This window comes from Neoarius graeffei, chromosome 1 (genome assembly GCF_027579695.1).
Source record: "Neoarius graeffei isolate fNeoGra1 chromosome 1, fNeoGra1.pri, whole genome shotgun sequence".
Lineage (NCBI taxonomy): Eukaryota > Metazoa > Chordata > Actinopteri > Siluriformes > Ariidae > Neoarius > Neoarius graeffei.
The window spans coordinates 28274045-28292220 of NC_083569.1; the positions used below are offsets into that span (position 1 = coordinate 28274045).

Consider the following 18176-nt stretch of genomic DNA (forward strand, 5'->3'; position numbering starts at 1 on the left):
TTCATTTAGTGCTGCCTCTCTGTTGCTGTTATTAGTGCTGGGTGGAATGTATACAGTTACTAACAAAATAGCTGTAAATTCCATCAGCAGGTAAAAAGTTCAGCACTTCATAATCATAAACTCCACCAGAGCTGAACAGTGTTTAGAAACCACTATCATATCCCGACACTGAGCATTGCTTGGTCTTACCTCCCACTCCCCAGGCTCCGTCAGCTATGTGGCACATTAGCCAGTCTAGCTGTATGGCGGAATCCGGGATGATGTTATTTAGCCATGTTTCTGTGAAAATACAAACACATTTTCTCGTGTTGCACTGGGTGGCTCTCAGAAGGTGTACATGGTCCATCTTATTGTCTATGGAATGAACATTGGCGAATATGATGGCTGGTACTGCTGGTCTATTTGGATGAGCCGCTAGCCTCGCCTGTGTCCCTCTGCACTTTCCCCTTTCCTGCTTCCTCTCACAATGCCTGCAGTGCCCCCTCTCCTGATAGGAAACAGTACTTGAAGTCAGTGACGTTGTGATCTGGCAGAGTAGGCTGAGGCTCTAGAGATTTTGTTCTTGTGCTGCTTGTCAAGCTGTGTTCACTTGTTCTGCCAATATTCACCAGAAACTGGCGACTGTACTTGTGTCTTAACATATACAAACATGTAGACATAGTTGAAGAAACATTTCAAAACACCATGTTATTGGGTTTGCGAGGGACTGCTGCATCCGTACCGTACATGCCACCATCTTGAAACCATCTAATAACCATTAGATAAACCAACTTTTTTTTTTTAGTGTGTTGCAGGCATCAAATTCTGAGTTTGTTTATATTTACAAAATACAATTAAGTTGGTGAGTAAAATTTTTGAAAATCTCATCTTTGTCATCTTTGTCCTTTTGTCAGTTAAATAAAGGTTCACATGAATTAACACATCACAGATATTTGTGTTAATTGCTTTTTGGAAAATATCTCAACTTTTCTGGAAATGGGGTTAGTATTAGTCCATATGGAGATTATAACTAGGGGGCGTGTCACTCTGTGTAATCATCTGACAAGGCTGTTCCTGATTCGCTGAGTGAATCTACAGCGCTGGGCTCATTCAGTTTGCCCAAAGCCTCATTTTATATCATTGTTTATTTTTCTTTTCTTCTTTTTTATGATGGTGCTGTTGTACTTGGCTTCACAAAAGTCCAAAATAGCAATCTTTAAAACATTTGAAAATGTAGGAGAATAGACTGTCTAGGTGGAATTCAATTCCACAAATCAAGTCCCAAATTTAAAAAAGCTATTAAATAATAATCCTGTGGCATAGGTCACTTTTGGAGATTGTGTAGAAGGTTATTACAAATTTTTTGACACCTTTGAAATAAATTTTCGACCTTCCTACAATTTTATACCGCAATAAAACCCCTTAAGCCTAATTTCCACTAATTTTGTTGCAATATAGTACCCTACCACCGGGTGGCCATTGTCACAGACTAGGTTCCTGGAATATTCCAAGAACCTAGTTTGTGGAATTTCAGACTGCTTTTTTGGAACTTGCTCCAAACTCAATTCTGATAGGCTGGGGCACCAACCCTGGCCCTAAGCCACACCCCCCCAGACTCGGTTTCTGGGTTCCAGACTAGTTTTTTGGAACTTGCTCCAAACTCAATTCTGATGTGCTGACATGTGCCACCAGACCATAAGACACTTCACCACACTCTTTTCTTTGGAAAACAGACAACTTTATCAGGAAAAAACCCTTATATCTCGCTCCCTGAAAGACATTGGAGGAAACTTTCACCACAGGGTCGTACAGACTGGGCTCCTCTATCAAATGCCATTGCTATTACACTAGACTTGATATCTGGAATTCAGACTTGATATCTGGAATTCAGACTTAATTCCAGATATCAAGTCTCAATTCCATATATCAAGTCTCAATTCCAGATATCAAGTCTGAATTCCAGATATCAAGTCTCAATTCCAGATATCGAGACTCGATATCTGGAATTGAGACTTGATATCTGGAATTCAGACTTGATATCTGGAATTGAGACTTGATATATGGAACAAAATAGGGTTGTGACTTGATATCTGGAACCTGGACACCAAAAAACATTTTATTGCAATTCAATAACTTTAATGCACTTCCATATCTTTGATAAGCCAAAAAAACTTTAAAGAAATACAATAACATCAAACATTTCAAAACACACTTTTAATAGAACAGTATGGAACAGAAGGTCATGGGGACACTTCGGGCTTGTTCTCCCACAGCCCTAAATCCTCCTGGGGAAAGTTGTTAGGAGCATGTTTCAGGCCATTTGGAGTGTATTGGTACGTGTTTTGGAGACATGAACAATTAAATTTGATATTGAACTCTTATATATAATACAAACATACTTTCATACATACATACATACTGTGACAGGGACCGTTCTTGTACTCGCATGAGTGGCCAATGAGCTCCTTAGAGCGTTAAACGTTGGTGGGGGTGCGGGGAAGCCCAGGTCCAGCCAGGTTCTCTTAAAATCCTCCAAGAGGAGTGGCGCCCTCCCCCCAGCACTACTGGAAAAAAAGAAGGGGCCTCCCCAGCCCTGCAGGTCCTCCCTCCTTTTCATCCAGGTCTTCATCATGCGGTAGACATTGGCGTGCACAGGCACCCTGGCATCGCCAAATGTGCGGCGTGTCTTGTGCTCCTTCACCTGTATGAGGACACGATGAGTAAAACAGACATATTACATTACATTACACTTATCCAAAGGGGCGGTTAAGCCACGGCTGCCCCATATGTCCAATATATGAAATATATTGTTTTTAAAATATATGAAAGAGCTTTACTAAACACATGAATGGAGATGAAAACATACGTATATCACGTGGCACTGCCCCGCTTCCCGAGCCTCTAGGACATCAGTCCCCCTCATGTTTTTCAACACTGTGATCCTGTGGCCAGTCTCACTAATTATCAGCCCCGCCAGCAGGGCAAGAAATCTCTGAATTTGGGGCCTTTTTTTGGTTGTCACAGCTTTCTCTAAGAAAACGTAAATAAAATATTACAGGAAAAAATATATGCATAAACAATTGTAAGTCATTAACACCCTTATAATTTTGGATATGTAAATGTATGTATAGACTTACTGAAAAATTGGGGCAGGAGCTTGTTGGCCTTTTTAATGAAGCTGCAGTGTACAGCCAAGGGGAGGACATTTTCTGGAATGCAGAATAGAATAGGACAGAATAGAATAGAATAGAATAGAATAGAATAGAATAGAATAGAATAGAATAGACAACCTTTATCATCATTTCAAAAGTATATTGAGATTTCAAAAGCTTCACGGTACAGTGCACACATGAATAGGACTATATGGGAAATATATCTATTAAATATTAAATGAAATTAATCTATGTTTGCAGTCTACAGATTGGGCCCTGACACAGTAATGACCTTACCGGATTTGTTGCGCCTGACAGACACCACGTGCGACGTCACGCTGCCCCTCAGATTTCGTAGCTCTCTAGAGAGCTCATCTTTGAGACCCTCTATGGATCTCTGTGAGAGCCGGACACCCCCCGGCCACGCCCTTCCCACCCACTTAAGAAAATCCTTGGTATCAATAATTTTCTTTTTGACCGTGGTGGGCTTCAGGCCGGATGCAACCCATGTTCTCACAGCTCTAAAAAAGTTAAAAAAGACAATTTTGGGGGATTTGACACAAATGACAACTTCTTTGACACACATGACCACATAAGTGATCATCACAACATTCATTACATTGACATTACACTTTTTTTATCTGAATAGATTCAACCTTGTGATTGCTCAGTATAAATACAGGGCAATGAAATACTGTTTACTGCACATTTAACAAAACAGTACTTACTCCCGGATCCTGCTGTGGTCACGCAGATATAACAGGTCAGCATGTGGCACGTCGCCCACCGCACTGTTAATAAGGAACTGGCGCACCGACTGCACGCGCTGCTGCGTGTTGCTCTGCTCTTTGCATGTGGCATTCTCGGTGGTGATGCGTCCCTTATATTTTGAGAGGAGTATTTCTACAAAAATGCAGCAGGAAGTTAACAATAAATTACATTACCCTTTGCTGACAGTTTTTTCCAATGCGATTTACAGTTAGGGTTAGGCCAATAGACTTGATTTGTGGAACCGACCCTATTGCGGGGATAGGTGACTTGGAACCAATCTTGTTACAGTCCCTGGAGCAATGTGGGGTTGGGTGTCTTGCTCAAGGGCACTTCAGCCATGGATCGAGGTGTAGGGAGAAGTAGGGGTGGGGTTTGAACCTGCAACTCTCTGATCTTAACTCCACCTCCCTAACCATTAGGTCACAGCTGCCTCCGTTTAGCAAGGAAATGAATCTTTGGAGAGCTGTGGGGAAAAAAGCATTTAAAAAATATACAAACCATATCCAGGCTCTCCACTGTCATCTTCAGTGGCAGCTTCCCTCCTCTTCTGAAACTTCACCCTCTTTTTTTCTTTTTTCCCCATAAGGAGCTTGATTTTGGCCCGAAGCAGAATGTTGTTATGGCGGAGGCGCCGGATTGCCTCTTCCCTTGCCCGACACCCGGGGCATGAGAGGATGGAGCGTCCTTTTGCGGGTGCCGGTGCAGCAGAGGAGGTGGCAGCAGGACCGGCAGGGGCATCACGGGAGGCAGCAGGACCGGCGGGGGCATCACAGGAGGCAGCAGGACCGGCGGGGGCATCGGGGGAGGCGGCAGGACCGGCGGGGGCATCAGGGGAGGCGGGCGGGATTGGGTCAGCTGGCGCCTCCCTGAGATCTTCTTCTGTGATGTCCAGCTGGCTGACCATTGGAAGAACCGGGAAAGTCAACCTCAGAGCCCTGAGGCCATCAAGTGCTTTTTTTTGTATCCCCTGGTTGTACATGTCCTTCCGTTGTTCAGCCTAATAAAGAATGGTAATAAGTGTGTAGTGATTTAAACAGAATTGTTGTCTCATCTTGTCAGAATTCTTTTGTGTACAATTATATTTTTAAAAAGCTCAATGTCTCAATGTCATGTTTCTTATGTGTGTGCAAATATCTGTGCAAAAAGCTCACCGTCCAGTTCTTGTGTGACTGGAGGAAATGTTTGTCCAGCCGGACATATTTTATCTGGCACTCCATACAATAGAGTCTTCCCTTCACTCCTCTGAAGTAAATAAAGAGAAATATAACTTAAAAAACTTAAACTCATAAAAACATATAAAAACATCAAATGCTATTATATCAGACATTGAGTTGATACAATATTGTTAAAAAAAAAAAACCTCACCGCCCACTCGTGTACAACATTAATAGGTCCAGCTCATCATTGTTTACCACATGATGGCCTTTCCTGAGGTGTTGGCGGAGGTATTTGTGGTCCACATCGCATAATGGACACAGTGGCATGCTAAAATATAAATAAAAAGTAGTTACACATGTGATAACATACGATTCCCTAGTCTTGAAGTCCAACAGATATTCCATTCCAGAAAAATGTGTACACAATAGATTATGTTCCTTACTTCAAGATTAATCTCCTAACTGACTAAACAGTCCAAAAATATTGTCTACATAAGAGACCCTGTGTTTGACTTACTTCTCCTTTGTTTGTGAAAGAAGTGTGTGGGGGATGGGCAGTAGCAGCAGAGAGCTTCTTCAAAGAAGTGTGTGGGGGATGGGCAGTAGCAGCAGAGAGCTTCTTCTAAGGCTACGTTTACACTAGACCGTATCTGTCTCATTTGCTTCGCGGATGCACTGTCCGTTTACATTAAACCGCCTGGAATCGCCTGGAAACGGGAATACGCCAGCGTCCACGTATTCAATCCAGATCGTGTCAGCTCTGGTGCTGTGTAAACATTGCGAATACGCAGATACGCGGATACGCTTGTGCTGAGCTCTAGCTGGCGTCGTCATTGGACAACGTCACTGTGACATCCACCTTCCTGATTCGCTGGCGTTGGTCATGTGACGCGACTGCTGAAAAACGGCGCGGACTTCCGCCTTGTATCACCTTTCATTAAAGAGTATAAAAGTATGAAAATACTGCAAATACTGATGCAAATACTGCCCATTGTGTAGTTATGATTGTCTTTAGGCTTGCCATCCTTCCACTTGCAAGTAGTAAGTGATATGCTCTGGGATCTCACACACAGCGGCTCAGTCCCGAATCGTGGCTTGTGCACTTCACTCGCGCGCTGTGTGAGCTGCACAGGGCCAGAGTGCGCACCCTCCAGAGGGCACTCGCTGTTCAGGGCAGAGTGATTTGGAGCGCAGGATGCCTGCAGAGCCGAGCGTATCCGCGTATTGGCGTTGCTGTGTGCACGGCTAACGGTTTTAGTGTAAACGCAAATCGTTTTAAGGATGATCCGCTGATTCGACGTAATGTAAACGTAGCCTAAGAAAGTCAGAAAAGTCATTTCTGATGGGATATTGTGTTTCAGCATCCCATATAAGCCCTGGGAGTGGAAAAAAAATTTTTTGGATGATTTTAGGCCCACGGTGTCGAGTAAGGGTATTAGGCCTTTGACCCATCCGTAGGGGCTGGCAACGAGGCCAATTTTTTTTTTTCAAAAATCCGTTAAATATGGTTACCCTGAGCCCCACGCATCCTTTTTTGTACACATACAACTTTCAGCCTGCAAAAGGGCTCGCTCTGAAGTGAAGGAGTTCCAACAGCCAAATATCGGGTTAGGGAAATAGACTTCATTTCCGGAACGAATCCTAACCTAACTCATTGCTTAGACTTACAGGTTGGAATTTCATTTTCCCTCCAAAAACGGTCAATTTTTTTGGGCCTAGGTTTCGCGCCTTTGGGTTTTGGTAGAGGAGCCGGGTCTGTCCGGCCCTATGGTAAAAGTTTTCTCGGGTGTCTTTCGTGGACTGAGTTATGGGCCTTTTTCCTGATAAAGTTGTCCGGTTTCCCAAAAAAACACCTTGGGGGCATGGCTTAGGGTCCGAGGGCACGTCCCAGCACGTCAAAATTGAGTTTGGACCAGGTTAGGACATTGGACTTCAATTCCGGAATTAGGCCTATTGACAGTATCCTATACCCAGAACGAGGCCTAACCTTTCAAAAACATTTTTAAAAAATCATGTCTCCAAAATAGGTACCAATAGACTCCAAATAGGCTGAAACGTGCTCCTAACACCTTCCGCTGGGAAGTTTTTTGGCAAATGGGACTTGGAAAATTTTCACTACCGGCCTTCCATTGAAATGAATGGGTTAGGGTTTGTTTTTGAATAACTCTGAAACTAAAGGTCCTACGGCTTCGCGGATGCCTCAGCCACGATCGGGGACCCCAAATTAGGGTGTGCGACGATCTTGAAGCCGCGGGGACATTCGGGTAATTTTTCACGAATATTTTTACACTTTTTTTCTGACCTTTCACCTTTGGGCGTATCTCGGGACAGGAAGGTGCTAGAGACTCGGTTCCAAGTCAGGCGCACTCAGCGCCCTCGATTTAGGGGGGGTAGACTTGATTCCGAGTCAATAGCACCTTTTCCTGATTTTTTTGTGAATATTTTCAACTATTTTTATGAGGCCTTTGGCCGAGTGCGTTTTGGGGCGCTGTTCTGGACAGGAAGGTCGTACAGATGTCAAACAAGTATCCCCCGTTTCGTCTTGCTAAGGGCTATCTACTGATACCACATTTGTTACGATTTGACCGCGTTTTAGGTGCGAGACGGTAGGCCACGCCCCTGTGGTTCGGCCCCCGAAAAACGTGGGAGGAAAGTTTTGCCACAGGTTCGTACAGCCCGGCCTACTGTACCAAAATCCAGCGGCGCGAGACCCTAGCCTGAAAAGGCGGGGCCTTCCATTGAAATGAATGGGTTAGGGTTTGTTTTTGAATAACTCTGAAACTAAAGGTCCTACGGCTTCGCGGACACCTCAGCCACAATCGGGGACCCCAAGTTAGGGTGTGCGATGATTTTGAAGCCGTGGGGACATTCGGGTAATTTTTCACGAATATTTTTACACTTTTTTTCTGACCTTTCACCTTTGGGCGTATCTCGGGACAGGAAGGTGCTAGAGACTCGGTTCCAAGTCAGGCGCGCTCAGCGCCCTTGATTTACGGGGGGCAGACTTGATTCCGAGTCAATAGCACCTTTTCCTGATTTTTTTGTGAATATTTTCAACTATTTTTATGAGGCCTTTGGCCGAGTGCTTTTCGGGCCGCTGCTCCGGACGTGAAGGTGCTAGAGACTCGGCTCCAAGTCAGGCGCGCTCAGCACCCTCGATTTGGGGGGGGGGGGGGGGGTAGACTTGATTCCAAGTCAATAGCACCTTTTCCCGATTTTTTTGTGAATATTTTCAACTATTTTTATGAGGCCTTTGGCCGAGTGCGTTTTGGGCCGCTGTTCCAGACAGGAAGGTCGTACAGACGTCAGACAAGTATCCCCCGTTTCGTCTCACTTAGGGCTATCTACTGATACCACATTTGTTACAATTTGACCACGTTTTAGGTGCGAGACAGTAGGCCACGCCCCTGCGGTTCGGCCCCCGAAAAACGTGGGAGGAAAGTTTCGCCACAGGTTCGTACAGCCCGGCCTACTGTACCAAAATCCAGCGGCGCGAGACCCTAGCCCGAAAAGGCGGGCTGTGATTGGACAAAATCAAAATTCCAACAGGCAATGTCTAAGCAATGGAGGCCTCAACTCAAGTCCAATGTCCTAACCAAAATAAGACAATGTTGAAGCCAAAAAATGAAATATTATACTGATTTTTTTTTTTTTTTTGAAAGACAGGAGGGCTTAGTCCTGCTAGTCCACAAGCTGCCGCTGGTGATTATACAGTTGAAGATTACTGGGGAAAAAATTCTCCTCGTCTTTCTCTAAATCTTCAACTGTCCAGTTTCAGTGAGTCTATCGCCATTGTATCCTCAGATTCCGGTTCTTGGCTGACAGGACTGGAACTTGATGTGGTCTTCTGCTGTTGTAGCTCATCCAACTTAATATTCGATGTGTTGTGCATTTTGAGATGGTTTTCTGCTCACCATGATTGTAAAATTTGGTTATTTGAATTGTCAGAGTGTAACACTTTGGCAGCTTGTGTAATTTCTAACAGCTGGAATACAGATATCACATTTCTGTATGTTGTATATATCAGATACTCACTGTGAATGTCTGAAATTCCTCGTGGTGTTTGCCATTCAGTGGGGCATAGTGGTGTTTTCTCTGTTTCAGATTAGGTCAGGAAAAAGTGCAGACATTCTCTTTTCATTTAATGTTTTGGTTTATGATTGTGCTGTTACTCACCTGAAAGCTTTTAGTATCAGCAGCTTGTTTCATTTCCCAATATATAACCAAAAAAATATATCTGGTGTTTGTTCTAATTAATGTCTATTATGACCCTGTAAATATTGTTGAAATCATGTATGTTGTTTGACATGTCACCTGATATCAACAGTAAATATGCTCTGAGTAACGTAAAAACCCTGCCTCAATATGGTGGTGTGACTAACTGCCTCCTAAAGACATTTTACAGGGCCATGATACTTCATTAATTCTCTGTAGATACTGAAATACTGCATGAATGGAGGTAGATATAACATGTCTGCATAACTCTAAATAATTTACATTTAAGTCAGGTAATGTGGTTTCTTCACTGCTGTGGATTTTCATGCAGTGTTGGTTGTCCCTGTCTCTTTGTTACTGTTTCCTTTGCAGCTGTGTGTAATCAAACCCAACCTCCTTGTGTGGAGGCCACTGTGGTTTTATTTTACACAAGTCTCTGAAAGTGCTTAGATCATCCTTTACCAGATTTTAGTGTAAAATAGATACAGTACATCCAATCAGATTTGGGCTCAAAAATATATTAAACAGACCTGCAAGAGACACACATAAAGAACACATATAATATATATATAATTCAGCCACAATAAACAAACAAGAAGACAGAGTCATCTATATTCCCTACCCTCTATACCAACTTTCAAGATATTATTTGTCACAGTTTTCAAGTTCTGCTGCAGGAAACCAACCCTACCTCTTTACACTGACCTGCAGCCCATGGCATTGGCCCACCAGACCTTTGGTCCAGGTGAGCTAAAAATTAAAATTTCTCACATTTCTTATTATACCTTATAAATTATACCTTATAAAACTAGACATGTTAAATAGTTTACTGTCTAAATTGCATTTTAATATGAGACCGGGAACATGTTCTGTTTAGTTGGTAAAGTTTGGCTCTTTGAATCCGCCATTACACGAACGCGTTCCTGGTAAGTTACTGTTCATTCAATGAAGTGACGTCATATGCGAAACACTTGAAAGTTCATGGCATTTCTGGCTTCGTCTGCTTTGCAAAGTGTAACACGTTTTTAACAATTTTTTTTTATTCTGCAACAAAACTAAAACCAAAGCATGCCTCCTCAGGGTTGTGTCCTTCAAGGCTGTTCAAGTGTAGCCGATTAAAAAAGCAGAATTTTGATCCATTGTAGCCCAAAGTCGGCAGGACACTTGTGAAACGAATGGATTTGATTTGTACTGACGAAGAGAGGTAACTTCAAGCCAACAGGATGGTTTGGTGTCTGCTCCATACATTTTGAAAAAGATAAATTTGTCATGCAGATTCATATAGAAGGATTTGAGCGATGTCTGGTACACGGAGCAGTTCCTACGGTCTGGAAACAAAAGTCAGAAGCGCCATCCCAAAGAGCTCACTGCACAGTAAGTGTCAAGCTTGCATTTAGCTTGTTGCTTGAATTTATGAGTTGTCCATCAGCATCGCCAGACCCATTTTACTGGAGCACGTGCCCCAATATATATCTGCTGTGCCCCTGTAAAACTTCCTGATCACATTTCAGAAACAGTAATGTATTTGGCACTGCGGAATCAGTTACTGCAATTACTGTTATTTTTTACTAAAACCCCGATGCTGTAGCTGAAGGAGAGGGTGTAAAGGCTGTTTGTGTTTGTGCCTGATGCAGTATTTGAAGAAGGAGGAGCTGCTTTTTGTACAACAGTAGATACAGATGCTCCAGCTGTTTTGGCTATAGCACACGTGGATGAAATGCTGAAAGGAGAAGAGAGAGGTTGTTGAGAGAGTTTATTGTGTTTCCAGGCAGTATTTGATGGAAGATGGATATGTGTTAATAGTAGCTGAAGATACAGTATTAATTGAACAGCGCACATTTTGATCATGTTGTGAGAGAATCTCATTCAGAGCCTAAAAATACAGAAAAAGTTTTGTGCAGCTTCCAGTAGTCTGAATGACTATGCTGCTCCACAATGTGAGTGGTAAGATGGCAGTCAGATGGTTTCACTCCAAACAGTGCTCTAAACATGATTTAGCGAGGCTAGTGGAGCTTGTGGACACATTGCTTCTAAATTGTTGTAAACAACCCTAAAGATGCCGAGTGTCAAGCATTTGGGTGTAAAATAAACCTGATCACTGATCATTTTATGTGACATGCTTTTGTTTTTATTCACGGAGAAACAAGATCTTTGTAGACGGCAAGAATCACACTGCAAAGACAACAGGATTGTTTACTAGTATCTGTGTCAGTACTGAACATGTGTTATTGAGCCGAGTAGATTTAAGAAGAAGAAGAAGCCTTTATTTGTTACCCGTACACTCAAGCACAGACTGAAGCACACAGTGAAATTTCTCCTCAGCATTTAACCCATCTGAAGCAGTGAACACACACAAGTGAGCATTGAGAACACAAACATACCCACAGCAGTGGCCAGCTATGCTACAGCACCCAAGGAGCAGTTGGGGGTAAGGGTGAAACGTTAAAAAAAAAGTTAGGAACATGTAACATCACCTTGTTAACATGCATATCAAGTTTCAAATCTGGATCATGAATAGTTTTAGATATATGGTCCAGAAATGAACATTGCTCTGAGAAACTAAGTCAAAATCAATTTTTTATGTAAAAATTTGAAAAATACTTTTTTCAAAAATCCAAAATAGCAAAAGGCACCAGTTCACATGTTGCTTGATGTGCCTGACTACACTATACTATAAGGCTAGGCTGACACTTGCACGATTCTGTGGCACGCATTGGCACGACTCGAGTCGTGCCAGTGTGCAAACTAGTCGTAAACTGGCGTGAAGTATGCGTAAACCCGTCGTGACTGCGTGCCATGTCGGGACAAGAATTTTGAAATGTTCAAAATTTTGGTCACGACAAAATTTCGCGACCGGGTCGTGAACTATGCACAAACTGTTCGTGATCTCGTCGTGAACTCGTTGGGACGATGCGGGAGGATGCATGCCAGTGCGTGGAAGTGCGTGCCATGCCACGACTGTCACGAACTGCCACGAATAGTTCACGAACAGCTCACGTCAAGTTCACGAGTAGTTCACGACATGTTCACGAATTGGTGCGCATCGCAGCGTGGCCGTGCCTTCCCACTGACACGGTCACTCATTGATGGCACAAGCAGTTCACGACTAGTTTACGCACTTCACGAACAGTTTGCGCATGGCACGAGCAGTTCATGACAAGTTCACGAGCAGTTCACGACTACTGCGCGACAGTGGCGCTCGCGTCGGTGCGGGGGTATATATAGGGCTTCCCGGACACTTCTCGCCATTTGCAATTTTTTTTCTTGCTTTTTTCTTTAATGTCTTTTATTTTCTATTCCTTCATGACTTTTTTTTGGGGGGGGGGAGTTTCGTTTCTTTTATTTCAAAAATGGAACAACTGTGGATGCAGCTCATGAAGCTACTACCATTCTTTCTTGCCAAGGGACAGCACCAGCAGGGGACATGTAGTAATGTGACAGGTAGTCTCACTGATCCTTTGCATCCTTCTGGGTATGATGGCCGGTTAGAGGCAGCAGCCCCTGCAGGTATCGGTCAGTCCTCCATCCACCAGGGATCAGATCATGTGTGTCCGGATCTTCGCAGTCCACTTCTGAAATTGCGTGTGGGTATCTGATGAGGATGAGGTTGTGCATGACACAGGCGTGCCCAAGTCGGCACGACACCGTCCGAATTGCACAAACTCGTCGTGCCAATGCGGGAAGTGCGTAAACTATGCGCAAACTATGCGTGAACTCGTCGTGCCAGTTCGTGAATGTGGACGGGCACGCATTCGTGAACTCGTCGTGAACTATGTGTGAACTAGTCGTGAACAGTGCGGGAGCCTCCCAGTTCGTGCCCCAAAATGGCACGACTTGCCACGACAAAATCGTGGCCAAAAGTCGTGCAAGTGTCAGCCTAGGCCCTAGGGTAACACTGGCCACTAGGCAGTGTGTATGACTGGTAATTACTGAAGCTGGCCACTAGGCGGTGTGTCATCTCATTATCTCTAGCTGCTTTATCCTGTTCTACAGGGTCACAGGCAAGCTGGAGCCTATCCCAGCTGACTACGGGCGAAAGGCGGGGTACACCCTGGACAAGTCACCAGGTCATCACAGGGCTGACACATAGACACAGACAACCATTCACACTCACATTCACACCTACGGTCAATTTAGAGCCACCAGTTAACCTAACCTGCATGTCTTTGGACTGTGGGGGAAACCGGAGCACCCGGCAGAAACAGAGAGAACATGCAAACTCCGCACAGAAAGGCCCTCGCCGGCCACGGGGCTCAAACCCGGATCTTCTTGCTGTGACGCGACAGCGCTAACCACTACACCACCGTGCCGCCTAGGCAGTGTGTATGACTGGTAATTACTGACACTGGCTACTAGGCGGGGGCGGCACGATGGTGTAGTGGTTAGCACTGTCACCTCACAGCAACAAGGTCCTGGCTTTGAGCCCAGCGGCCGACACGGGCCTTTCTGTGTGGAGTTTGCATGCTCTCCTCATGTCTGCCTGGGTTTCCTTCGGGTGCTCTGGTTTCCCCCACAGTCCAAAGGCATGCAGGTTAGGTTAATTGGTGGCTCTAAATTGACCATAGGTGTGAATGGTTGTTTGTGTCTATGTGTGAGCCCTGCAATGACCTGGTGACTTGTCCAGGGTGTATCCCGCCTCTCACCCATAGTCAGCTGGGATAGGCTCCAGCTTGCCTGTGACCCTGTAGAACAGGATAAGTGGCTACACATAATGGATGGAAGGGCTACTCGGCGGTGTGTATGACTGGTAATTACTAACACTGGTATGGTGGCAGGCACACACAGGACCGTAACCATCGGAAAACAACTTGATGGGTTTCTTTATGTATCCACACTCTATGCCTATGGGGCTCCACTCGCTTTTGGGTGCAGGAGCGCTGCTATTACGTGCATTATTCATTTTGATAACCGTGTAATAAGGACCTGAAAAATATGTTCATCTTTTACGAACAAACCCTAGAAAACTCTTTAATGGTCTTTCATAATACAATTTCTTAATATTAGTATGTTGATAATGATGATGTTGAGTGTTTTAAATATTTCCTCAATTGCACTTTTTTTAACGAAACCTCAATTGTCTTTTCAAAGTCAAAGCTTGAATCCCCAGAGCTACATGCGCTGCATTTGGACGAGGAGTCCGTTCCCAGGAGGTCCTAATCCCACTAGGTCTTGATCCTGGGTTTTCGTACCAGGCAGGGTATTCGTTGTATTATATTTTGTTTTCAAAATGATATTATTTTTCCAAGATGTTTTTTTTGTATTCTTATCTCAGCATTGCACATGGTGGTGTAGTGGTTAGCGCAGTCACCTCACAGCAAGAAGGTCCTGGGTTCAAGCCCCATGGCTGGCGAGGGCCTTTCTGTGTGGAGTTTGCATGTTCTCCCCGTGTCTGCGTGGGTTTCATCCGGGTGTTCCGGTTTCCCCCACAGTCCAAAGACATGCAGGTTAGGTTAACTGGTGACTCTAAATTGACCGTAGGTGTGAATGTGAGTGTGAATGGTTGTCTGTGTCTATGTGTCAACCCTGTGATGACCTGGCAACTTGTCCAGGGTGTACCCCGCCTTTCGCCCGTAGTCAGCTGGGATAGGCTCCAGCTTGCCTGCGACCCTGTAGAACAGGATAAAGCAGCTAGAGATAATGAGATGAGATGAGATGAGATGAGATCTCAGCAATGGTGAAATCGAATTTGTAAATAAAATCAGTGCCCTGAATCTACTCATCAGGCCAGAGCTATTCTCTTTCTATGTCTGTTTTGTACAACATAAGGAAACAGTATAGTAACTATAATGGTAAAGAAATAAAACAAAAGAGGCTGGCTATGATATAAGACAATTCTACAACCCAGAAACAGATGGGAGCTCTGCTTTTAGGCAGTGCCTCAATCTATATACAGAGGCTCCAACTCTCCCGCTGTGGGCAGGAGATCTCCCGCTTTAGGGAACATTTAGAAAATCCTCCCGACCTCCTGCTGACAACATAAAAATCTCCCGCCCGCACTTACTACACATGATTAGTTAAAAAATATATAACTTGATACATTTATGCTGATGAAAATTAATAGTTGACTTTCTGCTTTTCGTGTGTCTGACATTGTATGGGTGGACTCAAGTGTGTACCCCGTGGTATATGCCAATTCCCCGGTCAGTACACTGATCGGCGTAACGGGGGGATTGGAGTGAATGCCGGAGGCGTGCGCGCGCAGATCAAGCACGCATATGAATGGAGCGGAATTTGGACGACCCTATATCTGACAAGGTTAGATCACCAGACCAGACGTTAGATTCTAATGAACTTGTCTGACTTTTTTTGTCTGATTTTTACTAACTTAGACTTAGAAATAGAATATTATTAGAAGAACATCATCAGAGGGTCTACCATTGGCAACTTATAATAGTCATAATTGACATTAACATTGACTTTAGGCATATTAAAGTTTGGTCTATAGTCACTGGATTTATCTAGATCTGTTACTATTAATAAGATTTAATTGACACGAAATGTGGTAAATCATTCATATATATATATATATACGCTCAAGGGCACTTCAGCCCAACGCCACCCCATGTTAACCCAACTACATGTCTTTGAACTGTGGGGTTAACCAGAGCTGACACATGGAGAACACACAAACTCCACACAGAAAGGCCCCCACCAGCCGCTGGGCTCAAACCCAGAACCTTCTTGCTGTGAGGCGACAGTGCGAACCACTCCATCCCCCTGCTGCCCAAGTTAATAAATTTGTAAAGTGTCCCCATCAGGGAATTAAACCCCTGTCTTCTGCGTGATAGGCAGAGATACTGTCCACTATACTAACGAGGACGACACAACAGCCCTCATTTATCAATCTAACGTAGAAACCAGCGCAGATCAAAGTGTAAAAATCACCGTATGACAGGGTTCACGTGTGATTCATGAAATGTTTGTATTTTGCCAATCACAGCGTAAGAATGATTGGGCATTGATAAATGTGGTGGGTGAAAACCATTGTCATTTAAATATCAGAATCCTAAATATTATCGGTTTAGAGGCGTTGCTCCTTGACTTTACGACATGGAGAGGCGTAATATGGTCAAGAAGAGAAACTTATCTGCCCTCAGAATAGAAGCTTTAACATCACATATCCAATGGAATAAATTATTTCTATTTGGCAGCCTGAATAGTAGCATCACAGGAAGGCAGGAAAATGTGGTATGGAAAGCACTTTCTGCTGTGGTCAACAGCGTTCCTGTCAATAATCAAACTCCAGCTGATGTGTTCATATTTAATTTATAGGCTACACCCGTGATATTGGACAGATCACACAGCACTCAACTGTTCTTTTTCAAAATTCAACACCCCCCACCCTGCTTGCTTATCTTTCTTTCTTTCTTTCTTTCTTTCTTTCTTTCAAAAAAGCTCGTTGGTCAGACATTTCTCTGCCTGTGTGCAATCGCTAGCAAAGCTGTAAAGGTGTAAGAGATTGGCCCAGGCCACCTTACCCTATACCAGCTTTCTGCACCTCCAATCCAGTGTCACTAACCTGATCCAGTGTTAAGTGTAGATCAGGTTTCTCTTCATTGACACATAAATCTTTTGCCTTTTACTAAAGATTTCTGTGGAGAGAAATGTTAATGAGTTCAACATATTTTTGCAGGCTTTGCTCAGACGGAGCTGAACATTTTTGGTCAACAAATGTTAGAACTATTGATCTTTTTGCATTGAAGCACTCGCCCCTCTCACACACCCCACAAGCCGATGTCTCTCTTCAAAATGATCCAGCTGTTGGTGGCGGAGTCTACCTGTGTTTACCTTTCTGGATTTTAATATTTGGAAGTGGTATATTTAAAGCTATTGACTGCAGTAAATTATCACTTCTCAGCCTTTTGGTTAAGATCAAGTGTAGTAGGTGTTCTTATCAGTTTAAGATCTGATATGTTCTCTAAATAAGGATGTTATATCAAGCAAATTTTTTTTAGAATGGTTGGTTGGAATAGGGGCTTGTTCTTTTGGCTACAGCCATCAACATGATTTTATAGTGCCTCCAGGAATGGTACCAGGCCCGGCGCCAGGAACAGTTTACTAAGGGGGCAATTAGAAATCGCAAGGGGGCAAATATTTTTCATATAGTGTGTATGGCGGTCTGACAACGTGTTTCAAACAATTAACTGCGCCAACCGCAAAACCACGGCCCCGAAGGGTGCTTTAGTCCGGGAAAATCATGTGGCATATTACCAGGGCAGTTGCGCTTTATCAGCCCCCGTGCCCACCTGTTAACCCTCCCCTCCGATTTTCTCACAGACACACGTTACAACCGGAAAGATGCCAAACATAAAACAACACACACAAACCTACAGGTAAGTTCTTTACATTTAAAATACATACAAATAGCTCCGTGGCATGAAAACAAAACGTCAATGCAAGTCTAAGGTACTTGGCTCGGCGGCCAAAATCATAATTAAAAAAAATCAACAGACCCCGCGGCTGCACCAGTAATAGCCTTCCTGACTCGCACCGAGTCAACGCTAACCACTTAATCCACGATCCCAGTTTAGGCGTGTAGGGGACTAAACACTCTGAAGTGATGAATTTTCACCCCCGCTGCATGGGGGGTGACGTCAACGACACATATTCTTACGCTATTTGCGCGCAAAGCAGACCATATATGAACACATACACCAACATAAACGGAGATAAACTTAGCCTACAAAGAAAGAAAATGGATTCACAATATTGTGATTGAATTCGTTTAATTCGGTGGGGGAAAGACTACTCCCGTAAACTTGACTGCATATTACAGGATATTGCAGAGACAGTGCATTTGTAAGTGTACATGTAAAACCCCCGCCCGCACGACCCTTGTCCTTATCACAGGTCTGTGTGTGCGCGGCTGTGTCAGCATTACATATCTATGTCTAAAACAGGT

The 18176-nt window shown here is 43.9% G+C and overlaps 1 long non-coding RNA gene and 2 other non-coding genes across 3 annotated transcripts; 2 read left to right on the forward strand and 1 right to left on the reverse strand.

Moving 5' to 3' along the window:
- Positions 1-2429: 2429 nt before the first annotated feature.
- Positions 2430-3180, reverse strand: LOC132887146 (uncharacterized). Its single transcript, XR_009654775.1, has 3 exons — positions 3117-3180; positions 2846-3009; positions 2430-2680 (listed from the first exon to the last, which is right to left on the reverse strand). It is a non-coding gene; the product is annotated as an uncharacterized LOC132887146 (long non-coding RNA).
- A 13631-nt stretch (positions 3181-16811) lies between these two features.
- LOC132895866 (U5 spliceosomal RNA) lies at positions 16812-16926 on the forward strand. Its single transcript, XR_009655870.1, has one exon. It is a non-coding gene; the product is annotated as a U5 spliceosomal RNA (small nuclear RNA).
- A 194-nt stretch (positions 16927-17120) lies between these two features.
- Positions 17121-17314, forward strand: LOC132897670 (U2 spliceosomal RNA). The gene has a single exon (XR_009656356.1). It is a non-coding gene; the product is annotated as a U2 spliceosomal RNA (small nuclear RNA).
- Positions 17315-18176: the final 862 nt, after the last annotated feature.